The following is a 27,329-nucleotide window of genomic DNA, read 5'->3' on the forward strand; positions in this document are numbered from 1 at the left end:
CATCTCTTTAGTACCTTGAAATTAACATAGTACCTTGAAATGTAAATTTTGAATTATTTTTTTTTTTTTTAATTTTTTTTTTCAGTGTTGCGAGCAAATATCCTCTAAGCATTTTTAGCACAATTTATCTTGGCATAACACAAGAGGCAATGGTTACTATAGAAACAGCAATGAAAAGCGGCACCAGATTGCATGTGTCGTATCTGAATCCATCTTATTTGTGTGTTCTTCCATGTGATGCCCTTATCCTGTGCCGTCCTTGGGGTCATTTCAAGTCATGAATGGGACTGTGCCGCTATCCCTGCTGGGAATGAATGGGACCTTTTTTATTAATTTCTAGCTGGATTCTGCATGAGCTTTCCTAAAGAGGTAGCTGGGAAAGCGTGTGAGATGTCTGAGGTTTGCAGGTCTCCTTGAAGGATAAATAATAAATGGAAGTTCTTTCGGTTATCCGGGAGCTCTTTATTAGTCTGTGACATGAAATAGAGAAAGTTGGGCTTTATCCTGACAACGGGGTGAAACCACACAAATGGGCTACGTTGCAGTTGTTACATTGCAGTTGTGTTCCGGTTGCAGTTTGTACACGCAATAATTGCGTTGAGCTGCTACCGTTATCCTGCATTTAAATACTTGCCAGTTCTTGTTTAGCAATAGGGAGTACAGTGGTCCCTCAAGTTACAATATTAATTGGTTCCAGGACGACCATTGTATGTTGAAATCATTGTATGTTGAGACCATAACTCTATGGAAACCTGGTAATTGCTTCTGAAGCCACCAAAATTTCATCCAAAAATAGGAAAAAGTGAGGATTAAAGAAAAATAAGTAGATAACTAATAGAGATAAAAGAAAATCCTTACATATAAAAGTAAGAAAGATCTGCTGGGAGCTGTAAATCACTGTCTATGTCAGTGTTTCCCAACCAGGGTGCCCCCAGATGTTGCAAAACTACAACTCCCAGCATGCCCGGACAGCCGAAGGCTGTCCGGGCATGCTGGGAGTTGTAGTTTTGCAACAGCTGGAGGCACCCTGGTTGGGAAACACTGGTCTATGTAGAGGACAGAAGCTTCTTCAGGGTCCGGTACAGAACACGCAATGTCCTAAAAAAAAGGAAAATGGAGCCACCCTCACCTGATGTCCAAAGGAGCAACTAACCCTAGTACAGGTAAAGAGTACAGAACATGTAATACCTCCCTGTACTGTAGGGGGCGCTACCTGACACCAGTCAGTGCATGCACTTTAGGAATACAGGGGTTTTACCAGTGAATGCCCATTCTGATTGGTCGGTTCTTCCAGCCATTGACACGTTTCGCAGATTCCATAGCATTGTATTTTGAGTCTGGTTTCAAGTTACAATGGTCCAGAAAAGACCATTGTATGTTGAAACTATTGTATGTTGAGGCCATTGTAAGTTGAGGGATCACTGTATTTAGATTAAATGGGCACTGTCCGAATCAAAAATGTTTTATATGTTGTGTACCTAGGCAAAACGTTAAAGGGGTACTCCGCTGCTCAGCGTTTGGAACAAACTGTTCCCAACGCTTGCATCGGGAGCTCGTGACATCATAGCCCTGCCCCCTCATGATGTCATGCGCCTCCCCCTCAATTCAAGTCTATGGGAGGGGGTGTGACAGCTGTTATGCCCCCTCCCATAGACTTGCATTGAGGGGGTGGGGCGTGACATCATGAGGGGATGGGGCTATAATGTCACAAACTGCCGCCTCTAGCTTTTGGAACAGTTTGTTCCAAACGCTGAGCAGCGGAGTACCCCTTTAATCTTTCTGCTATATTTCATAACAAAAAAATGTATCTCCTTTTTTATAGAAATCATGGCTTATAAAAAAGACCACTAGGGATCCCCATAGCATCCAGAACATAATCCTGTCCGGCTGCAGCATCATCTTTGTCCCAGCTGAAGCACTGGCTGAGACAAAAGAAAGTGAGGGTGGGACTAACACTCCTCTGTGCTCACTCCTGTCTGAAGACTGAGAGGAGGGTGCTACAGAGCAGCCTGCAGGGATTGGATGTAGAGACCCAGCACAGCACAGCAGACACAAGGAGGAAGTGAATACATGCTGAGTGAGGGCAGGCTCAGTGCTTGCCTCTGACTCACTCCTTTCTGAGCAGTGGATGTCAGAATGAGTGAGCAGCAGAACAGAGGGATTTGTGAACCAAAACTAGACATACACAATGTAAAGGACATGTAAAGGATCTGCATGACCTAGTAAATGACATATCAGCATTTTTTCCCCATATAATAGGTAGACTTTCATTTATATGGGACTTGTTCCTTAGTTGTATTTGCTGTTTCGGTGTCTTCTTGAATAATGGGCCCCAACTGCACACAGTTTGGCAAGAACAATGACCATGTGATCCTGTAGTCTGAATGTTGATGCACGCAAAAAACGTGAAGCCAATGGCAGAAGTAACATCATGGATGCTGAAATGCACCATTAGTAAAGCAATGACATTTTCTGTTACGTAGGCTGTTACGCAGAATTAGTACAAACATTTCTAGTTTAAACTGTTTTTTTGACTACCAAATACTAGTGTAAAATACTGACCAAAATACTGCAGTATGAATCCAGCCATACCATGGTGTGATACAGTTACAAACTAAAAAGCAATGCAACCTGATCATGTGGTTACACCCTTCTTGCCCATTCTTATATCGGTGAAATTTCTTGAGATAAAGACTTGGATAATTTAATACACATGTGTTCTAAGGATCTATAAAAAAGGCTGCAGTTTAACCCTTGCAACCAAACTGTGAGACATGACTGGCTGATCTTGGTGCATTGGTACTCTGTAGGGAGCCGGGAAGGGTAATACAGTGATCCCTCAACTTACAATGGCCTCAGGTTACAATATTTTCCACATACGATGGACTTTTGTGGACCATTGTAACTTGAAGCCAGAAAGTCCACATCTGCCAACATGTCAATGGCTGAAAGAACCGACCAATCAGAATGAGCATTCACTGGTAAAACCCCTGTATTACTGAAGCGCGTGCACTGACTAAATTTATTTTAGCGCCTCCCTGCAGTACAGAGAGGTATTACATGTTCTGTACTACTCTTTACCTATTCCAGGGTTAGCTGCTCCTTTGGACATCAAGTAAGGACGGCTCCATTTTACTTTCTTTTTTAGGACATTGTGTGCACTGTACAGGACCCTGAAAAAGCTCCTGTCCTCTACATCAGTGGTTCTCAACTTGGGGGTACTTAGCAGTTCTCCAGGGGTTACTTGAAAAAAAAATCAGTAATCAGTAATGGCAGCCACAGCCACTGGTTACTGGTCTGGACCACTGTGAAAGAAATGGTAGGCTGACGTCACTGCACCGAGGAGCGGGGCAGTAGGACAGCAAAGGGGAAGTGCGGGCACTGGGCTGCTGTGGGCAGTAACTACCATCAGCTTTGTTGCTCCACTTCCCCTGCAGACCAGGGACCTACTGCTACGAGCCATAGCAATAGGTCCCCAGACCAGAGGAGCAGTGAAGCACCAAACTGGGACAGTATGGTGGCCTACAAGTATATATGGGGGCAGTTTGGGGGCCTACAGATATATTTGGGGGCACAACCACTTTATGGGGACACAAAGCGGGTAATATTACTGTGTGTGACAATAAACATGGGGAGTTTGTAAATAAGTGGGTATTGTACTGCAGAAAGGAGCCTAACATGTTTGTTTGGCTGGTTCTGTGGAGAAGTCTTGTATGGCAGAAATCTTAATGGCGGTCTAGGCCAGATAGTGAAGATAAGAAATGTAAACAACTCCGGTTAGAAAAGATGTCACCTGTAAATCAGGGGACTGGGGAGATAGGGAGAGGAACAGGGGGCCTGTAATAGAGGAAAGTAAAGTATATGAATTATACTATACAGTAACCCCCCAACATGCGATGGCCCCGACATATGATCAAATCGACATACGATGCTTTTACATGTCGGGGCCATCGCATTAACTGCTATCCGACAGCGAAAAATGCTTAAAGGGGTATTCCAGGCCAAAACTTTTTTTTATATATCAACTGGCTCTGGAAAGTTAAACAGATTTGTAAAAAATCTTAATCCTTCCAATAGTTATTAGCTTCTGAAGTTGAGTTGTTTTTTTCTGTCTAACTGCTCTCTGATGACTCACGTCCCGGGAGCTGTGCAGTTCCTATGGGGATATTCTCCCATCATGCACAGCTCCCGGGACGTGACATCATCAATGAGCAGTTAGACAGAAAACTTCAGAAGCTAATAACTATTGTAAGGATTTAGATTTTTTAATAGGAGTCATTTACAAATCTGTTTAACTTTCCGGAGCCAGTTGATATATATAAAAAAGTTTTTTGCCTGAAATACCCCTTTAAGCTGCTGTCGGATAGCAGTTTAAGCATCCCGGACAGGTTCACTTACCTATCCCCGCTGCTCCGGGTCCACTTCGCGATCATGCGCGGCACGTCCCGGCTGCTGATCGCAGCCAGGGACCCACCCGTAATGGCGGACACCTGCGATCCCACGGATGTCCGCCATTAACCCCTCAGATGCCGTGATCAATACAGATCACGGCATCTGCAGCATCGCAGTCGCTAAAATGGATGATCGTATCGCCCGCATCGCTGCCACGGCGATCTGATCATCCAGCACGGCAGACGGAGGTCCCCTCACCTGGCTCCGCTGCCTTCCGGGAGTCTTCTGCTCTTATCTGCCTTCCCGGAGACCAGAGCAGAAGATGACCGATAACCCTGATCAGTGCTATGTCCTATACATAGCACTGAACAGGATTAGCAATCGAATGATTGCTATAAATAGTCCCCTATGGGGACTATTAAAGTGTAAAAATAAAAGTAAAAAAATGTGAAAAACCCCCTCCCCCAATAAAAACTTAAATTGTCCCATTTTCCCTATTTCACCCCTAAAAAGTGTTAAAAAAACCCATTTTATATACATATTTGGTATCGCCGCGTGCATAAATATCTGAACTATTAAAATAAAATGTTAATGATACTGTACGTCAACGGCGTGAACGTAAAAATAAAAAAAAAGTCCAAAATAGATGCTTTTTTATAACATTTTATTCCCATTTTTTTTTTTTTATAAAAAATGGATTAAAAGTTCTATATAAGCAAATATGGTATCAATAAAAAGTACAGATCACAGTGCAAAAAATGAGCCCTCATACCACCGCTTATACGGGAAAATGAAAAAGTTATAGGTCTTCAAAATAGGGGGATTTTAAACATACTAATTTGGTAAAAAAGTTTGCGATTTTTTTTTTAAGCGCAACAGTAATAGAAAATATGTTATCATGGGTATCATTTTAATCGTATTGACCCAAAGAATAAAGAACACACATCATTTTTACCATAAATTGTATGGTGTGAAAACAAAACCTTCCAAAATTAGCAAAATTGCTGTTTTCTTTTTAATTTCCCCACACAAATAGTATTTTTTTGGTTGCGCCATACATTTTATGGTAAAGTGAGTGATGGCATTACAACGGACAACTGGTCGTGAAAAAAACAAGCCCTCATACTAGTCTGTGGATGAAAATATATAAGTTATGATTTTTTGAAGGCGAGGAGGAAAAAACAAAAACGTAAAAATTAAATTGTCTGCGTCCTTAAGGGGTTAAAGCGTACCTGTCAGATCCCACACCTTCAAAAAAATATTCCATCGTAAAACATATAGAATGCATTGCCGTGTAAGGAGACGTCACATATTTGAGCGCTCCTAGCGCCAGCTTGTTCCACCAATGCCTCCCACCTGCAGAATGTTGGAAATTCTGCCATGTGAATGGGGCACAAGGGTCGGTTGCCTGCTAGTTTCCCCCCTGCAGGTTTGTGTTTCCTGCTGCAGATTTTCTGTAGTGGAAAATCCACAGCAAATTCCATTGACCTCATTTGGGTTTGTTAAGAAAATTCCACAGCGGGAAGCTTGCAGGTAGCCTGCCCTTGTGAACATACCCGGAGATGACATTGTGGTGAGTCTACCTCTCCCGATCTGTAAATCATCGCGTTTATATGAAGTGTGAGACCACAAGTGGATAAACCCTCTGGTATTCCGAAGAAGACAAAATAATCACATGTAGTTTATGTAATGTTAGCCAGCAGTATCGACACGCCGGAGTCTGGCGCGAATACAATCCCCAGGCTTCCTAAACAAGTGTCTGGAGATCCCTCTGTATCCTCTGCTGAGCAGCTGCTGCTGACTTCAGAGGTGAGAAAACAAATAAAATAAGGGATTACGGCGTCCTGGCGGTGTATATAGGTGTTCAGGGGAGAGTATCTGTAACACGGCATGCTGGGATTTCTTCACTCATGGCTGCTGTATCAAATTGTCTTCCTCTAAATAAACATTGCGCCCAATGTGACGGCAAAACAGAATGTGAACAGACCCGTATAGATGCATTATTTGGCAGGGGTAAGTAGTCAGGACAAATAAGGTTACCATGGCAACTACAAATGAGCGCTTGCCAGCAAGAATAGAGAAACTGCAGTGGCGTGGATTCTGCTGCAGATTGATTTTATTTTATCATTTATAAATTGGTTAGAAGTGATTTTATCCACACACCCCCCCTCCCCCCCAATAATACATTCTGGTAAAAGTAATGAACAGTTCCTTCAAATTCTGGAGACATGAATGGGGAGATTTAACAATACCTGTGCAGAGGAGAAGGTAACCAGTTGCTCAGTCAGGTCGCTTCTTTCATTTTTCAGAGGCCTTTGTAAAAATACAAAAAAAAATATAACGATCTGATTGGTTGCTATGAATCTCTCCAAAAGTGTTCTGTTCTTGTCCTATGTGGAGAATTTAGTCCATTTTTGTAACATATATAAATTAGTCAGGGAAATTGTAGCCTCATGTGTAAGTTATTTTTATTTTTTTCCCTTTTTTTCTTTTTCCTTTTTTTTTTTGAGCAGTTGTTATCAATATAGGGGGAGATTTATCAAAACCTGTGCAAGGGAAAAGTTGCTGAGTTGCCCATAGCAACCAATCAGATCGCTGCTTTCATTTTGCAGAGGCCTTGTTAAAAATGAAAGAAGCAATTTGGTTGCTATGGGCAACTTTTCCTTTGCACAGGTTTTGATAAATCTCCCCAATAGTGTTTGATGGGATTGAGTTGCAGTACCAGTCGCAGCCACTACAAAATGTGCAGTGCTGTGCCAGGTAAACAATGTAGGGAGTCAAGTTACTTGCCAGTGTCCCGTGGCCCTTTCACATAGCTGGTGATCGGGCGATACCTAAGGTAAGGCCATCAATATCAATGTCCCAATAGATGCCTTAGGGTAAGTAGACACTGGTTAGCATTGCTGCAGATTTGCGGGAGATCTTTTTTTTAATGCAGATATTGACCTGCGGTTTGGTAAAATGTCAATTTCTATAGTGGATTTTCTCAGACTGGGTGAAATCTGCATGTAAGTGACTTTCATGCGTAGATATACCTAAAATACCCAATAACTGGGGTGAAGAGGCAACAGTAGTTGAAATAGATCCTGGTTGTACCCAGTGAATATCTGCCCCCTTCCTGATTAGTTCTATGGCCCCGTTCACACTACGTAATTCTTGCGGCTGAATTCCGCGAGCGGAGTTTCCGCCTGGCGGGCCGCCGCCGAAGATACTTTGGCGCTAGGGCCGCGGGGCACTGAGCCTTCACCATTGATGGCTATGGTCCTCTCGCGGATTCCGCACAAAGAATGAACATGTTCTTTCTTTGCGCGGAACACTTTCAGCGGCGGAAATGTCGAGCAAGCAGTTCAGCGCAGCAAGGATATACAATGCAATTTAGGAAAATAGACATTTTAATAAGTGTGTGTATGTGTGTGTATATATATGTGTGTGTGTGTGTGTATATATATATATATATATATATATTATAATTTTTTATATATATATATATATATATATATGTGTGTGTGTGTGTTAGTACATATCAATCCACTGCAGTTTATATTAGTACATATGAGTCCACTACATAGTCAGGGCCTAAGGCAGCGTTTTCCAACCAGCGTGCCTCCAGCTGTTGCAAAACTACAACTCCCAGTATGCCCAGACAGCCTGTGGCATCTTCAGAGCTCCCATACAAATGAAGAGAGACGGCAAGCACTCTCACTGGGATCCGGGGTTCTGTTTCTGAGCAGTGGATGTCAGAATAACGGAGCAGCAGAACAGAGGGATTTGTGAGCCAAATACAAAAGCTAGACACATATATATATATATATATATATATATATATATATATATATATGTAATTTACTATTTTTTTTTTTTGTGATATGACAGCACTACATCTGTACTCAGGTTGTGTGTGGTTGTAAAGCTTGGCTCCATTCACTTCAATGGAACTCGTCGCGCACGCCATCCCGTCATCCAATAGGAGCGGTGTGCGTAGCGCCGTGATGACGGCGACAGAGAGCGTGGATCCCCGGGGAAGAAGACGTCCGGAGCGGCGGGGACACGTGAGTATTACCTCCTATACCAGTGGTCTTCAACCTGCGGACCTCCAGGTGTTGCAAAACTACAACTCCCAGCATGCCCGGACAGCCAACGGCTGTCCGGGCATGCTGGGAGTTGTAGTTTTGCAACATCTGGAGGTCCGCCGGTTGAAGATCACTGTTGGGTTCAGAATCTTCTTTTTTTTTCTTCTAGATTTTGCACCTTTAAAATTGGGTGCGTCTTATATGCCGGTGCGTCCTATAGGGCGACAAATGCGGTAACTTGCACCAAAATTGCAACTTTGCAACTGGCATACAGTTGTGATAAATTCCCCCATTGTGTGATTTTGTGTCTTTATCAATAGAGATGAGCGAACTTACAGTAAATTCGATTCGTCACGAACTTCTCGGCTCGGCAGTGGATGACTTATCCTGCATAAATGAGTTCAGCTTTCAGGTGCTCCGGTGGGCTGGAAAAGGTGGATACAGTCCTAGGAGACTCTTTCCTAGGACTGTATCCACCTTTTTCTAGCCCACCGGAGCACCTGAAAGCTGAACTCATTTATGCAGGATAAGTCATCAACTGCCGAGCCGAGAAGTTGGTGACGAATCGAATTTGCTGTAAGTTCGCTCATCTCTCTTTATCAATGTGGAGTATTCAGGGGCTCATATTGAGGGAGTATTTCTTAGTCTTTTACCAGTCTCTTTCTACGTTTGCGTGCATTAATATAAAATCTCTCAGACGTCTCTCGCTGACATATGCCATCTCTCCCATAAAGTCCTGTCGGGCAGTTGAGTGGTACACAAGGGCGTGTTGTCTTTTCACAGTGTGTTATGCCATTCAGTGTTTAGATTGGCATAGAACCCCATGTATCAGCGATCCGCTGTGTTCTTATTACCTCAGCGTGCACAGAAACGTTCCCACAATTGTAGCAGTGTAATAGTTTCCAGCCAGCAGTGTGGGCAGCTTCCAAATGTTTCTTTGTGGAGTGTGAGGAGTGGGAGCCGGTTTGCATTGAATCGGGGCGGTCATGCTTTGCCCTTTTGTCAACCATTGCTGAGTCTTTATTTCCAAATCCCTGCTTTTTTGCATCATTCTATTGGCACCCTCTGAATCGATGCTGCCTGCTCCGAGGGCTCAGAAGTAAAAAATACATTTTGTTTTCCCTTTTCACCATATCCGGCCTTCTATCAGAAGCTATTTCTGTCCCTGATGGAATGTGAATCACACAACGTTCATGCGGTGCGTGTATAGGAAGGGAAAAATGTCTGGTGTATATTAAACTTTACAGATTCAATCAAAAACTTTGCAGGGGGTCGGGGAGGGAAGGAGACTTATTTATAGGGAAGATCTGCTTTATAACTATTTTATTAGGGATTAATGACCAATTCTTCGCTCTTTCAGAATCAATCCCTGCTTTATATTTTGATGAGTTATTTATATGTACAATGGGGGAGATTTATCAAAACCTTTCTAAGGCTATAAAGAATGCTTTACCACAACAATTAGAGATATTCAATAATGATAGGAAATATTAATGCATTCTAATACAATTTATTAAATGGGCACTGTCGCCAACTTTATTTTTTGATATGTTGTAGTACTTATGGACTACAACATATCTCTAATATACTTTTATTATATTTTTTAAATTAAAATGGTTTAATTTACATTTGAAAACCGGCCACTAGGGGTCTCCCTCCTAGTGGCCGGCTGCAGCCTGGCATGACGTCACGCCTGAAAAAGGACTGATGCGGCCGGGCATCGGTCCTTTTTCATTCAGCCTGCGCTCGCTCCCTGCCTGTCAATCAGACAGGCAGGGAGCGAGCGCATTGGCTCCCCGTCGCCGCCTCGTTGCCGCCGCTGTCCCTGCACGCCCGCTGCCGGACTCTGCAGTAAGTGTAATGAGGGAACGGGGTATGCGGGAGGGGGGTTTGTGATGGAGGGAACAGGGTATGCAGGGGGGGGGGGTTTGTGATGGAGGGAACAGGGTATGGTGCGGGGGGAGGGAGACGGAGGGGACGGGCTAGCGCCGCATGTAACTAACTTATAGTTTATTTACACAGGGTGCCTCCAGCTGTTTCAATACTACATCTCCCAGCATGCCCTGACAGCCAATAGATGTCAGTGCAAGCTGGGAGTTGTAGTGGTGAAACAGCTGGAGGCACCCTGTGTAGATGAACTAAGGGCGGAAGTCCCCCCCAGCAGGCATCAGTGACGTGGTGCCTGCTGGAGAAGTCTGCCTGGTAGTGAGCACACTGCCAGGCAGACAAAAGGCATTTTTAATATAGTAAAAATAAAAATTAAAAGCAGGGAGGGGGTTAGGGATAGATTGGCAATAGGCAGGGACAGAAGAAAAAAAAATAGGATGGTGGGAGCTGCTCTTTAAATAATACTGAGTTGCAAAGATGGGTCCAGAATAAATCCCTAATTAAGAGATAAACAATCAATATAATATATAAGGCAAGATGTAAAATGTATAAAAAATGGAATAAAAAACTACTCGCCTGTTGCTGAGTTGCCCATAGCAACCACTCAGATCTTTTCTTCTTCCAGAGGCCTTTTCAAAAATGAAAGAAGCGATCCAATTGGTTGCTATGGGCAACTCAGCAACTTTTCCTCTGGACAGATTTTGATAAATCTCCCCTAAATCGATGTCCATTGCCTTGTATGTCAATAGTGAGCATCACTTAGTAGTGTCTTATAGGGTGGTTTACTTCAAAGGCTATGTTCACGCTCCATTTTACAGGCAAAAAGGGGGGAATTCATCGAAAACATCTATAAGAAATGTTTTGTTGCCCATAGCAACCGTTCATCTTGCATCACTTAAAGAGAACATACACTTTAACATTCAGCAAAGCCAAGTTTTTATGTTTGTTCTATGGGCAGACGTAAGCTCTGGTGCCAGATTATTTCTTCCAGAACAGTAAGATTGGGCAATAAAAATCCAACACGCCCAACCCTATTCTCCACCGACATCATCGGTCATTGGAGAGTTGAGTGGCTGTTATACGCTTAAGAGCAGTGGTCTCGAACTGTGGCCCCCCAGATGTTGTAAAACTTCAACTCCCAGCATACTGGGAGTTGAAGTTTTGCAACATAAGAGTTGGCCAAACCTGCTGAAGTCTGCTTTGATCGACTTTAGATTAAAGGGGTTATCCAGGAATAGAAAAACACAGGTAATTTCTTTCCAGAACAGCTCCATGTCTGTCTCCAGGTTGGGTGTAGTATTACAACTTGGCTCCATTCACTTTAATAGAACTGAGCTGCAGAACCACACCCACCTGGAGACAGACGGGGAGCGATTTTGGAAAGACATTACCTGTGTTTTTCTATTCCTGGATAACCCCTTAACGACTGTGCCCACGCAAATCCCGGCTGGCGTCAATAGCCGACATGCGGCGATCGCCGTGGGTGGCTATTAACCCTTTAGATCGCCGCTGTCAAAGCTGACAGCAGCGTCTAAAGGTACCTACCTTTTCAAGGAAAACTGTCAGCTTTCCCCCCCTGCACTAACCAGCAGCACTTGCTGGTAGTGCAGGGGATGCTGATCAGTTTGAGCCTTATCCTGCTCAGATCCTCCGCGCCGTTCGGCCTTAATATTCTTCTATTTTTGGCATATTCAAATGAGGTGCTAACTGGCACTCTGACGTCAGTGCCGGGCCGCAGCGCCGCCCAGCTCATCAATATTCCTCCCCTCTCTCCTCATTACAGAGCGGGAGAAGAGGGAGGGGAAGAATATTGAAGAGCTGGGCGGCGCTGCGGCCCGACACTGACGTCAGAGTGCCAGTTAGCAACTCATTTGAATGTACCGAAAATAGAAGATTAAGGCTGAACAGTGCGGCGGATCCGTGCACGGTAAGGATCAAACTGATCAGCGTCCCCGCACTACCAGCCAGGACCGTTGGTTAGTACGGGGGAAGAAAGCTGACAGTTTTCCTTTAACTGCTCCCTGGTGGTCCAGTGGGGTGGATCGCAATCCACTGCTGAGGTAGCCGGAGGGCTTACCTCACGTCCTGTGCTGGCTGCGGCTCTGACAATGATAAAGCCTGGCAGGACCAGGCTTTATCAATCGAGCGCAGAGCACACAGATCAATGTAGTTTTATGGAACCACATTGATCTGTATGCAGAATCTAATGGTTCCTTCTAAAAGTCCCCTAAGGGGGACTAAAAGTGTAAAAAAAATAAAGTTTAAAAATACACACATTAACCCCTTACTTATTAAAAGTTTAAATCTCCCCCCCCCCTTTTCCCAAATTCCATATAAAAAATATATAAATATAATAAAAATCAAATAATTGATGTCATTACAAAGTACAATTGGTGGTGCAAAAAATAAGCCCTCATATGAGTCTGTAGGTGCAAAATTGAAAGTGTTATGATTTTTAGAAAGTGATGAGGAAAAAATGAAAGTGGCAAAACTCGTGGTCCTTAAGGGGTTAAAGGGGTACTCCACTGGCCAGTGTTTGGAACATTGAGTTCCGAACACTGTGTGCATGCTGCGGGAGTTGACCACATCCCCTCGTGGGGTCAGGCCACGCACCTTCAATGCAAGTCTATGGGAAGGGGCGACACGGCCGTCACGCCCCTACCATAGACTTGCATAGAGGGGCTTGCATGCACACAGTGTTCGAAACTAAATGTTCCGAATGCTGGCCAGTGCAGTACCCCTTCAAGGTGCATGGGCACGGAGAGAAGTCCTGCTTGGAAATTCCAGTGCAGCAGCCGCCTGCAGTTTTCAATGGGGTTTTGCTGCATCATGCACATAGCAGCTTTTCAGCAGGCGTCCCCAAAAGAATGAACATGTTCACTCTTTCTGGGACTGGATTGCTGTCAATGGATACAGTCCATGTCCGCACGGGCATAGCGCTAATTTAAATTCCTTTGTCTGTAAAATGTGTAAAATCTCATCAAAAATATTGTTAAATGTAATTGACAGCTGTCATAAGAAACTGTAGATTTGTTCTATTGATGCCGTTTCCCACTAAAGTCTACCCACTTTTCTTAGCACTCTTAAAATTTCGCGATCAGCTAGCAGAGATGGCAGAATGTGTTTTTATTTATTTTTGTGTTTTTTCTTCATTTTTTTGTTATTTCTTTTTACACACAAATCCATCATAAATTGCTTGATAAATTCCCCCTATCATCATTTTTTCCCCCTTACCCTTTTTGAGTCGCTTTCATTATATTTTCAGTGAGTACTGTACATAATACAGATAATTTCCATTAAACACAACTGTTGCACGCCTCCGGTCGGATAAAGGCATTTTTTTTTAAGGCTGTTCCGTTAGGAACCTGTTGAGAGGACCACAAAAAAGAGCTCTGATAATAGTTCCTTTGAAAGGGATTTGAAGCTATCCTTGAGCCAAAGCCGGGCTTGAATGCTGACCAAAAAACAGGAAAAAGTCTAGGACTTCTAGAAACGATTAGCATGTCAAAGCCGTTCCTTTTCCCAGCGTCTAATCAGGCTTTCTTCTTCATTGTGTATGGGAGTACGCTTTCACACAGAAGAGACATCTGTGCAATGCTTTAACCTTTTTGAGGGGAAGGAAAGATAGACAATACCTCCCAGCGTTAGGGATGTGGGCCATGTCCTATAAAGCCTTTTGAGCAACACAGTTGGCCCTGGCGCACCGCTGCTTCATGCTTTGTGGTCACCGCAGGCAGCCAGAGGGTTAATGATGCAGCGCCTTCAGCAATTGTACCCCACGCACCGTCTAGAGGGGGGGGGGGGGCGGCGGCAGAATATTCCCAGGGTATTCTGTGTTTGCGCAGCTTGTCATATCACCACACTTTTATAATTATACTAATTGCCGCAGCATGTCATAAATGTGCCTCACACGGAGACTACACCGCGCATGCATCCGTATGAAGGCAGACTCATTGGATCACAGTGTTCTCATGGAAAAATGACAGCTTTTCCTAGGGCTCATCATGAAAATAAATTACCCCTGTTGTTTTATTTCATTTATGCAGATACTTAGACTTGTAATGGGAAATAAACAGCATTTTTGGAATTCTTATATGGGCTGTGCAGGAAGTTGTTGGCTCTTACAACGCCCTTTGATGTTTCTCAATGCCTTTTACTAAATGTTCCAGCAGAAATCCATGGCTGCCAGCGCTGTAATGGAGAAAACGCGTAGACTATGAAACCTGTTTACAGGATATGCCAGTGGTCTTGACATCATAGGGTTCATCAGTAGTTGGAGGGCCTCTATGTCATATTGTAATGCAGAATGTCATGTAAACCCAGTCCTAGTTGTGAATTTGGTCATTTTTTAAGTTTATTATCTTTTATATACTTTTAAGGGATTTCCAGTGCTACATATATTTTTTAAAAGGACATCAGATTGTCTTAAAATAGAAAAAAAAAAACGACCTATCTGTTTGTTCCTCTTTTGCTGCTATTTTGAAGGTGCGCAGGTTCCTCCTAAATTTCACTTTGTGGTTCCCTTCTTGACTGGGCCGTGTTCACGTGACAATTAGGGCCTTTGTGGCACAGATTTCTGAAGCAGAAATTGGCTACAATCGTATCTTTGCACAGACACATTCACTCCTATGGCCCACACGGACCTGATCTTAGTCAGCTAGTGACTAGGTTCAAACCATTTTCTGAGAGCCTCTGATTTTGGACTCTGACTAAAAATCATGATCTACCACTCCTTTAGGCACTAATTATACTAGCCTTGTCTAGCCACAGGCCTGTTTTTACCACTGTTTAAATGCCGACAAGTTGGCTCTAGGATAGGTCTGTTCGATATTCTTATATATATAGGGAACCTGTTATGTCTCCTAAGCCCTATAGACCCTCCCCAGTACCTTGTAGATAAACGGCACAGCATTTGAATGCTGCACCCATACGCTTCCTCTGATTCCACTCTAGAGAAAAAAACAGCTTTAATGATGGCTTTCCAACTGGGAGTAAGTAGTCATGGAGGCGGAGCCACAGTGAGGTGTCACGCTGCCTTCCCTTCTCTCCACCACTCGCACTTAATTGACACACTGGGTTCCGTGCACTTTGTGCAAAGAGGATAGCAGGGGCAGTGTGACTACTTTTTCTGTGGCTCCGCCTCCAGGTCTACTTACCTGTCAGGACTACATGTTATCTGGACAGTATTTGAACAATGGTGTGAAATACCACTCAAACCAGTTTCTACTCCTCGTATAGATGAGTTCTCCATGAATGTATGGATGGTTGGTGATATGTTCTTATGAATGTCATCTGATTAATGATATTAATTTCTCCGCCATCTATTGGAGAACTATTCCGGACTGGGTGACCTTGCATAGTCATTTGTGATGGTTTGCATTTTGTTTGCCTTGACATCATGTAGTCATTTATATTCTATAGGCGTTCATGTGTGGAAATGTTTTTGAGCTCATGGTTTCCATCACTCGGCTTTTGCCAATCATTTGGCCATTACATTCTGTGCACTTTTCAGACAATGTGAATAATGAGTCTTGTTGTCGAGCTTGTTCTATTTTCTGTTAGGTTAATAGTCCATCATTGATACCTGTAAGTAGTGTTCTGTTTGCTGTAGCTATGTACACATCTGCTATTCACGTAGGTCAGGAGCTCCTCACCTTCTAATTACTGGTTTTTAAGCTCTTTTTACTTATATGTACTTTGTGGCGGTAAATGTCTTTTTAGCTGGGGGTTGGAACAGCGGTGGGGAGCATACATATGTTGAACTTCATTCAGTCTTGCTCATGAAGGTAGAGGCTGATGGCCTTGTATCTAGTGTATATATCAGTTGGATTTGTTGTTTTTATTTGGCCCCCTCAAGGAATGTTTATCCTAAGGTTGCATTCACATGACGTTCTGATCAAACGGTAGCTGGATCAAGCGGGAGAATTTGAAAACCACCTGCAGCCCCACCCTATTTATTTCAGTGAGCCGGACAGAGGCAGCTAGTTACTCCGGCAACTCATTTTTGGACTGTATCAGATTCTGGTGGACCAAAACCACGGCACACCACGATATTCAGTCCGACAACAAAAATTAATAAGGTCCAAAAGTGAACCGAATGCAGTACCTAGCTTACTCCATACAGCTCATTTAAATGAAGGGGGTGCGGCAGGGAAGCGACAGCGGATGGTTGTCAAATTTTCCCACCAGATCTGGCTGCTGTATGGCCAACGCATCATATGAATGAGTCCTAATAAATATTTCTAACAACAAACAACCCCTTTTTCTAAACAGTATGCAGTTAGCACTTTAGCGCCACCTGGTGGCACCTGTAAATAGCCAGAATTTTATCATCTAACTCTACATTAAGCAGGAGATTTGGAGCACTGTAAGATCTCTGAACAAAATATATTTACATATTATGCTAGGTTCTTACCACCATTCTTACATTAACAGTCACAGCCTGCAAATTTCATATTGACAAAACAAAATGGACAAAAATGTCTTGAAAAAACAAATGGTTAAAAAAGGGCATTTTCTGAGACTGTATGATCCACAGGCCATCAATCGCTGTCCATTGCCATCACTACAAAACCCTGCACTGTTCATTGTATAGTGGTGGTGCTGGGTAACTGCAGCTCAGTCCCTAATCACTTCAGAGGAAGCTGAGCTGCAGTTACCCGGCACCACCACTATACAATGAATGGCATGGATTTCCTGGCTCCGTTCACTGTGTGCAGGGTGCTGAACAGCTGATCATCAGGGGTGTTAAGTGTTGATCAGCGATTGATGGTTTGTCCCAGTGTTTTCCAACCCGTGTGCCCCCAGCTGTTGCAAAACTACAATTACCAGCAAGCTGTTCATGCCCGAAGTTGCTTGCAACAGCTGCAGGGACACGGGTTGGGAAACACTGGTCTATCCTATGAATATACCATTAATCATGTTGTCCCGAAAAACCCCTTCAAAAGTGTTCCAAATTCCAGAAAGAAGGTCTGAAAGTTTGAAACCCATTTTGCTCAAATTGAGTTACAAAGTACTCCATGTGAACATAGCCTTAAAAGAATAACCTCTTCAAATGGCTGGAATTAAAATAAAATATAAAAGTAAAAAAATTCATTTTTGGCATGTAATGTCCAGTAATGCTTCTGACCCGGTTTTAATAGGTGATCATTTTTTAGGTTGGCTTTACTGGTTACTGCGATAACGCCATTTTTTTGTAGGCTTTATTCATCTGTACATGTTTTGCGAGAGCATTTGGAAAGAATCGTCAATCATGTGGAAAATCTCATCCGTGTTACATCTAGCCGTCTATAACTGTAGCCCGCCGGAGATTATGTGCAGCGCGCTCCGCAGGAATAATTGGGTGCAGATAAGGCATTTCCACTTGTTAGGACGTCTGTATGAAAACGTTGCTTCTGGCTGGGAATAAGATGATGTGGCAGCTCCGGGACATGTTGGATGGGAGCCGCTTACTCTCTGCGTCTCCCAAACCAGTAGCTCCTCATCACTGTCATTTCACAAGACCTGCAAAGCAGTGAACGGTGAATTGATCCTATCATGAAAGCCTTGCTGGGAGAATTCCATTAGGGTCACTCTGTCTTCCTGTAAGCGCCTTCACCGGGAATCCAAACATCTTTATTAGCTGTTATCGACATGTTTTATGAAGTATTAATATATGAATGATGGCGCCTCCTGACATTTCAGTATTTTTGAAGACTATTAGGATAGGAATTTTAATATGTTAATGTACATGGAAATAGTAATCCTTCTGGCCGGTGTGAAGGCTGTGTAGGGAAGTGAAGATGTGGGCGAGATAGAAAATGGATATCCGTGCAGGACACAAGCTTTTCATTGCTTTTAATGGGACCTATATGATCCTTTCTCATTGGTTGCGGTGCAGGTGAATTGACCATTTGGGGCTCGTTCACATGGCCATTTTGCTCCGGTAAAGGGAGCTCTGTCAGCCATTCTGTCGGAACAACGGGAGTTGAGCAGAGAAAAAAATATTGCATGTCCTATTTTTTTTACTCTCCGCTCATCTCCTGTAGAATACTGAATCCCTGGCAGACCCCATTCAAGTCGACCCAGTGGTGTCACTTGTCCTCAACCCGTTCTTGGTCCGTTCAGCACTTTTTATTTTTCAGTTGTACCCAGATGGAGCATAACTGTGGTGTGAACTTAGTCTTATTGTTGAGATCCCCCCCCCCCTAATAATGCAGCTGATCACTGGGGTCCTCACAGAAGGACACCTAGTAATGAGCTGATCATCACAGGAAGCCAAAACTAGAGAGTAGAAATGGGAAGTGTACTTTATAGACCGACTTTATAGCCGAAGACTGTAAATAGTTGCAATAAACTTTAGTTTTTGTCATGATCACGTTGAAATGCTCCTATAGGCAGGCAAAATGGTATAGAGTGGCATTTAGCACCCCATTACCCAGTATTTGTAACAGAGGTGGTACCATGTAAAGAGACTAGTATGGTGTACATAACTTTTCAGAATGTTAGCGATCATGTATTCCAGTACATCTATGTGTGACATGCTGGTGCCATGAGATCAAATATGTTGGCTCTGCCTCCCCAGATCGTATGCTCAGCTGTTTCTTAGGAATCTCCGTTCCACTGGCTCCTTACATCTTGTCAGATGTGTCGTCTTGACCCCACCTATCCTAGATGTGATGGGAACAGCTGCAATGTCAACCTGTGGGCTCCATTTAACAGATGGGCTGTCCTGCAGGAGAAGGAAAGTATGAATACACACACGTTCGTCTTCACACTTTGCGGCCCGGCCTCTGAGAGTCTATAAATGTAATAGCTAGAAACTTTATTTATTTATTTATTTATTTATTTATTTTTAAGCCTGAAGGTGCCATTTAAATTACATAGACTCTTCCTCCAAATGATCATACATAGGTTAACTTTAAAGGGGTACTCTGGTGGAAAAACACTTTTCTAAATCAACTGGTGCCAGAAAGTTAAACAGATTTGTACATTACTTTTATTAAAAAATCTTTACCCTTCCAGTACTTTTTAGCAGCTGTATGCTACAGAGGAAATGTATTTTCTTTTTGAATTTCTTTTTTGTCTTGTCCACAGTGCACCCCTAGACATCTTATCCCCTATCCAAAGGAGGGGATAGGGGATAACATGTCTGATCCTGGGCTTCCGGCGCTGGGGATCCCGGCATTCGTTTAGAGCGTCTGGTTCAGCGTTGGAGGCTAGTGACGTCACGCCCCGATAGTGACATCACGGCCACGTCCCCTCAATGCAAGTCTATGGGAGGGGGCGTGACGGCCGTCACGCCCCCTCCCATAGACTTGCATTGAAGGGGCATGGCCATTACGTCACAGGCGGACCGTGACGTCACAAGCCTCCGCCCCCCCATCGCCAGTCATCCTTCATGGAGCGAAGTTTGCTCCGTGCGCCAGATGTCTGGGGTGCTGCAGCCAAGATATCGGGGGTCCCCAGTGGAGTATTCTTTGGATAGGGGATAAGATGTCTAGGGGTGGAGTACTCCTAGATAGATGACAAGCTTACAAGCCTACTGCCATGCTTCCAGTAAAGTTTTGCTCCCAAAAATACAGAACAAGAGCGCAATACAAGAATGTGTGTTATGTAGCCACTAGAGATAAGCGAACTTACAGTAAATTCGATTCGTCACGAACTTCTCGGCTCGGCAGTTGATGACTTTTCCTGCATAAATGAGTTCAGCTTTCAGGTGCTCCGGTGGGCTGGAAAAGGTGGATACATTCCTAGGAAAGAGTCTCCTAGGACTGTATCCACCTTTTCCAGCCCACCGGAGCACCTGAAAGCTGAACTAATTTATGCAGGAAAAGTCATCAACTGCCGAGCCGAGAAGTTCGTGATGAATCGAATTTACTGTAAGTTCGCTCATCTCTAGTAGCCACATTAGTGGGTTACACCAAAGGGTGCAGTGAAAGTCGCAGGTTTCACAGATCTCCAGTGAATGCAGCCTGTGGCAGTTGCACAACCTTTACCATTCACTTCTTCTAAAAAGTGGGAAAAGGTACAAACTGTGTAAAAGTCGCTCGATTTAGGACAAATGACCTGACCAGTAAAAATCCATCACTGGCCGCTTTACAAACTTCATCTACAAGATGCATAATGACTATTCTACTTACCCAGATTGATTCTGATTTGGGATTTAAGTAAGGGACTTGGCAGCCGGGCATGAAGGTCTTTTTTAATCTTGTAGAATTAATCTCTTGGTTGAAGGGCGAGGGGAACGGCAGTGGAGGTGAAGTCCTGAAAAAAGAAAGTGGATCACTACACAATGACATCCTACAAAGGAAGTCCTACTCCCTCCTATACTTCAGTGTTCATGTTTGCAGACTTTGTAAAGAGATGACTGACTGTCTCAGCGTCCCCGCCGGGAGATGGCTGCATGCTATCAACACTGCCTTTTGAAGTAGATGAACGGGACCTCTTTGCATCGCTGTATCCTTTTTAAAGGGGTTCTCCGGTGGAAAACTTTTTCTTTAACCCCTTAAGGACGTTTTTGCATTTTCATTTTTTCCTCATCACCTTCTAAAAATCATAACTCTTTGAATTTTGCACCTAAAAATCCATATGATGGCTTATTTTTTGTGCCACTAATTCTACTATGCAGTGACATTAGTCATTTTACCAAAAAATCCATGGCGAAACGGAGAAAAAATTTCATTTTGTAAGTTTTGGGGGCTTCTGTTTCTACGCAGTGCATTTTTTGGTCAAAATGACACCTTATCTTTATTCTGTAGGTCCATACGGTTAAAATGATACCCTACTTATATAGGTTGGATTATGTCGTATTTCTGAAAAAAATCATAACTACATGCAGGAAAATGTATACTTTTAAAATTGTCATCTTCTAACCTTTGTAACTTTTTTATTTTTCCGCGTACAGGCCAGTATGAGGGCTCATTTTTTGCGCCGTGTTCTGAAGTTTTTATTGGTACCATTTTTGTGTTGATCGGACTTTTTGATCGCTTTTTATTCATTTTTTTTTATGATATAAAAAGTGACCAAAAATACGCTATTTTGGACTTTGGAATTTTTTTGCGCTTACGACATTGACCGTGCGGTTTAATTGATATAATTTTATAGTTCGGACCTTTACGCACGCGGCGATACCACATATGTTTAATTTTTGTTTTTATTTACACAGTTTTTTTTTTTTAATGGGAAAAGGGGGGTGATTCAAACTTTTATTAGGGAAGGGGTTAAATGACCTTTTAACTTTTTTTTTTTGCAGTGTTATAGCTCCCATAGACCCTGTCTTTCACACTGAGGTACCCCCTGAGTCCTTAAGAGGTTAAATCAACTGGTGCCAGAAAGTTAAACAGATTTGTAAATTACTTCTATTAAAAAAAAAGAAAATCTTAATCCTTTCAGTACTTATTAGCTGCTGAATACTACAGAGGAAGTTCTTTTCTTTTTGGAACACGGTGCTCTCTGCTGACATCACAAACAAAGTGCTCTCTGCTGACATCTCTTTCCATTTTAGGAACTGTCCAGAGCAGCTAGGCCGACATTTATCATAGTCTTTAGACTGTTTTTTTTTTTTTTGTGTCTAGAAAAGGCGCAAAAAAGACGCAAGCAGGGTTTATTTGGGCCTTTTGGTTTACACATTTCTGCTGATTTTGAGTTGCAATCCACTGATTTTGGCAATACACATGATATGGAAGGGTTTTATGAACTGCGCCTTTTTGTGACAAGGCACAAAAAAGGTGCAAAGTCACTGAAAAGTCTCTAAAACTACACCAGCCCAGACTTAGCTTAGCTTTTTGGTGTATGTGAAGAGAGAAATTTCAGAAAATGTGTCCTGCACAAAATGTATCAAATGCTCTGTGACCATTTAATAAATTTGGTGCTCCTACACATTACCAGCACACAAAAAAGTGTAGAAAAATGCTTCACTTACACCTACAATTATAAATGCTTCACTTACACCTACAATTATAAATGCTTCACTTACACCTACAATTATAAATGCCGGCCCATATGTTTGCTATGGGGATGTTCTCCTACTGTGGACAGTTCTTAAAATGGACAGAGATGTCAGCAGAGAGCTCTGTGTTCCAAAAAGAAAATAATTTCCTCTGTCGGACTCAGCAGCTAATAAGTACTGGAAGGATTAAGATTTTTTAATAGAAGTAATTTACAAATCTGTTTAACTTTCTGGCACCAGTTGATTTATAAAAAAAAAAAAAAAAAAAAAAAAAAAATAAGTTTTCCACCGGAGTACCCCTTTAAGTGTAGTTTGAGCAGTCGGCATAACAACCCTTTGAATCACCTTGCAACACACTGGCAGGCGCAACTCCAGCAGCATTACCGAACAGCCAAACACTGTGCTGTATTTGCGGTGCGGCCCCATAAATGTAGCAAAGTCCATAAATATAATAGTACAGTAGTAGAAATAAATGATCGCACTAAAATGTGTAGCTTTATTTGGTGCAGTTCATCGGTGCGGACACTTCGTAACAGACAAGTATGCAGGATACCGAGTTAGAGGGGTACTCCGGTGAAAAACTATTTTTTTTTTTCCTTTTTTAAATCAACTGGTGCCAGAAAGTTAAACAGATTTATAAATGACTTTTATTTAAAAATCTTAACCATTCCAGTACTTATCAGCTGCTATATGCTCCACAGGAAGTTCTTTTCTTTTTAAATTTCTTTTCAGTCTGACCACACTGCTCTCTGCTGACACTTCTGTCCATGTAAGGAACTGTCCAGAGTAGGAACAAATCCCCATAGCAAACCTATCCTGCTCTGGACAGTTCCTGACATGGACAGAGGTGTCAGCAGAGAGCAGTGTGGTCAGACAGAAAAGAAAAGAAACTTCCTGCGGAGCATAAAGCAGCTGATAAGTCCTGGAAGGGTAAGATTTAACTTTATTGTACCAGTTGATTTAAAAATAAGTTTTTCACTGGAGTACCTATTTAAAACTGGTTACAGCTGTTACGGGTGTGTGCCGATATAGTGAAATAAAGTTTTCGCACCGATGAACTGTAATAAATAAAGGTAAACAATTATCCGTGCTCAAGTGGTGAGTGCAACCATTTATTTCTACTACACTCTCTCTCTCTCTCTCTCTCTCTCTCTCTCTCTCTCTCTCTCTCTCTCTCTCTCTCTCTAGTGATTAGTAGTCATGACATCGGTTTGAGTGACATCTAAATGGGACTGGGGTCACAGGGCTGAAAATTGGATGTCAGTCAGGGGTATGTGATCTCATTTAGTGGGAATGCTGAGCTACCCATTGTATCCAGTTTATGGTACATAGCACTCATGGAGAGCAGCCCAGATCTGCCCATATTCGTGTAGCTTTAGATGTTGTGCACGTGAATCACATATACTTTCCATGAATTTATGTTACCAGAAGGAACAAGGACATCTAGGTGTCCATTAAAAGGATTTGTGACAGATTTGCTTCAGTGGACACCTTTTGGTCCCCTAATGTCAAGAGCCTGCAACGCATGTGGCATTGTGCATTAGTTTAAAGGGGTTTTTCTTCTGAAAACATCCTCAAGATAAGTGACAAATGTCAGAGACATGCCAAAAGTTTCCATCAAACCGCCACCGATTACCAGATCAAGGTGGGAGAAACATACGGCTCTGCATGTGACACTCTCCATTGTCTTTATAGCCTGTTTTGTGCAGCTGTGAGTGAGACGGGGAGAGAAGCGCCAAGTTGTGCACTTCTCCCACCAGGCTTTGATGATCGGTGGGGAGCTAAAACCCAGACTTTAACGGATCAAAACTATTGACATCCAATAGAAATAAAATGTCCAGAATGAATGTCACTGGGCCAAAAATACAACACCTTCATCAAATTACAAGGCTCCAGTCACACATGAATCAGCATATACTTTATTAGTTGCAATAAAAGTTAAAACATACATAGATAATAGATAAACATACCCCTATGTACGTTTCGCTATGGCTTCCTCAGGGGGGCGTCAGGCCCCCTGAGGAAGCCATAGCAAAACGTATGTAGGGGTAGGTGGTACAGAGCTCCTGACTGCATGCATTTTCTCCATTGCTTTCTCTTTTTGTGCCTATCATTCCATCTCTTGATCATTGCCTGGCCTTTACTAGGTTTGTCCAGTTGTTGCCATGGATTTGTTCTTATAACACCTATTGATATGCACTTGATGGATCATTATTGTAATAATTGTATGCACTTTAGTTGTATCTACTACCCTCATATGCACCTATATGTTATCAGTGTGGATTCTTCCATTATCTATGCATGTTTTAACTTTTATTGTGACTAATAAAGTAAATGCTGATTCATATGTGACTGGAGCCTTGTAATTTGGTGAAGGAGAAAACTATTGATATGTCAATTATTAAAATTTTCTTTTTTTTTTTTTTTGCATAAAATTCTTCCAGAATTTTGTTGACAAGCTAATAATATAGCTATATCTTTGGATGAAGTGAAGTAAATTACTCATGGCAGCTTTAACCTGTCTGCGTCTCTATGTCCTTAGGGTAATGCAACATGTGGGCACTTAAGAGCTGTCATTGTTCTTAAACCTTATAAAGACTTCTTCCTCTAATTCTATTCAATATGTCCTGGAATCATCTTATTGTCTCTCTCAATCAATATCACTTTGTGTGTTGTCAGCGCTGCTTGGGGGACTTCAGGGCTCAATTCCTGGACAAACCATTTAGAATGGATAAAGTCGGCCCCGTTAATTGGGTTTACTAAATGAGAGAAAGTATTTATAGAGGCAGCGCCGATCCAGCAGAGGGTAAAGTGCAGCAACGCTCTGGGCTCTGCAGACCTATTAACCACTGGCCGGGATAAGTGGGAAACAATATGCACTTGTTTAGGTCTTCTAGAAGAAACTACAGGAACATGATGGTGACGTCACCACCACATCTATCCTGGACTTTGAATGCGTACAGAAATGTTTTTACTGTTTAATGTATTTTCCCAAGCTGAGCTTTAGTTTGACCTCATTAGTTTTGTATTTTTCTTTTTTATATTCATTCAGTTGCTCAGCCCTATATACTACCCCAGGAGATGGTTTTGGTTTAGAAATCACATTAGTCCTCTTCTATAATATAGAACAGTGTTTTCCAAACAGGGTGCCTCCAGCTGTTGCAAAACCACAACTCCCAGCATGCCCAGACAGCCGAAGGCATGCTGGGAGATGTAGTGTTGCAACAGCTGGAGGTACCCTGGTTGGGAAACACTGATACAGAAGATTGCCCCCTTCATTCAGAACCATAGCAGAAAGTTAAACAGATTTGTAAATGACTTCTATTAAAAAATCTTAATCCTTTCAGTACTTATGAGCTTCTGAAGTTAAGGTTGTTCTTTTCTGTCTAAGTGCTCTCTGATGACACGTGTCTCGGGGACCGCCCAGTTTAGAAGAGGTTTGCTATGGGGATTTGCTTCTAAACTGGGCGGTTCCCGAGACACGTATCATCAGAGAGCACTTAGACAGAAAAGAACAACCTTAACTTCAGCAGCTCATAAGTACTGAAAGGATTAAGATTTTTTAATAGAAGTAATATACAAATCTGTTTAACTTTCTGTAGCCAGTTGATATATAAAAAATTGTTTTTTCCTGGATAACCCCTTTAAACATTTGCTAAGTACTCTAATGGGGAGATTTATCAAAACCTGTGCAGAGGAAAAGTTGCCCAGTTGCCCATAGCAACCAATCAGATCGCTTCTTACATTTTGCAGATGCCTTGTTAAAAATGAAAGAAGCGAGCTGATTGGTTGCTATGGGCAACTGGGCAACTTTTCCTCTGCACAGGTTTTGATAAATCTCCCACGAAGACTTTATCTCTGTCTTTTCTATGTAGCAGAGCAGACCTGTCCTTATACTACGTTACATAGAGCAGCAGAGTCTGATGTTACATCTGCCTTAAATGGGGTACTCCAGTGGAATTTTTTTATTTAATCAACTGGTGCCAGAAAGTTAAACAGATTTTTTAATGACTTCTATATAAAAATCTTAATCCTTCCAGTACTTATCAGCTGCTGAATGCTCCAGAGGAAGTTGTGTAGTTCTTTTCTGTCTGACCGCAGTGCTCTCTGCTGACACCTCTGTGGATAGGTTTGCTATGGGGATTTGTTCCTAAAATGGACAGAGGTGTCAGCAGAGAGCACTGTGGTCAGACAGAAAAGAAATTCAAAAAGAAAAGAACTTCCTGTGGAGCATACAGCAGCTGATAAATATTGGAAGGATTAAAGGAAAACTGTCACATGTTCACTCTTGCACTAACCACAGATACGATATGATCCCTACCTTGCCCGGATCCGTCCGTCCGTTTGCCCGCAATCTTGGTTTTTCTATATATGCAAATGTGGCTGTAACTGGCATGGGCGGGGTTTTCAGGAGCCTAGTTGAACTGTGATGTCAGCACCGCCTGTCCGCAACGCCCGCTTATGAATATTCATCCCCCCTCCCTCCAGCTCTCCCTTTCCCGCCGCTCCTAACTGGTCTTCACTGCGCATGTCAGGAAGCGGCACATGCGCAGTGAAAACCAGTTAGGAGCGGTGGGAGAGGGAGAGCCGGAGGGAGGGGGATGAATATTCACAAGCACTGACGTCACAGTGCCACTAGGCTCCTGAAAACCCCGCCTGTGCCAATTATAGCCACATTTGCATACATAGAAAAACTAAGATTAGTCAGCACTCTATTACTTCTGACTATTGCAGTGTTGTTTGTATACATCAGGTCACGTCCATTATTTCTAGATTATAGGTAAGTCGATTACTTCTGTCTGCTCTCTAATTTACTTTCTTCAATGTGCTGGCATGAACCGCTGGCATCATTCACAATATTACCCTACTTACGTGAGGTCCCGTAGACAAGGAGTGTGGGTTAAAAAGGGCACCCCTCCCCATTTGTAAGTTTACTGTGGTTATATTACCTGTAAACATATTTAAATCTTCTTTTAAAACTGGGACCCAACATTGTCAACCTGCACTTCATTCTCTTATGTCTCATCAAAGTATAGAAAAGTAATGTTATG

General features: G+C 42.6%; 1 protein-coding gene and 1 long non-coding RNA gene across 7 annotated transcripts in view; one reads left to right on the plus strand and one right to left on the minus strand.

Moving 5' to 3' along the window:
• Positions 1 to 27,329, plus strand: part of RASAL2 (RAS protein activator like 2) — a 394,529-nt gene that overhangs the window by 27,924 nt on the left and 339,276 nt on the right. The window lies entirely within an intron of this gene.
• On the minus strand, positions 18,631 to 26,760 carry LOC130282885 (uncharacterized). Its single transcript, XR_008846546.1, has 3 exons — positions 26,600 to 26,760; positions 20,471 to 20,594; positions 18,631 to 19,059 (listed from the first exon to the last, which is right to left on the minus strand). It is a non-coding gene; the product is annotated as an uncharacterized LOC130282885 (long non-coding RNA).

This window comes from Hyla sarda, chromosome 7 (genome assembly GCF_029499605.1).
Source record: "Hyla sarda isolate aHylSar1 chromosome 7, aHylSar1.hap1, whole genome shotgun sequence".
Classification (NCBI taxonomy): domain Eukaryota; kingdom Metazoa; phylum Chordata; class Amphibia; order Anura; family Hylidae; genus Hyla; species Hyla sarda.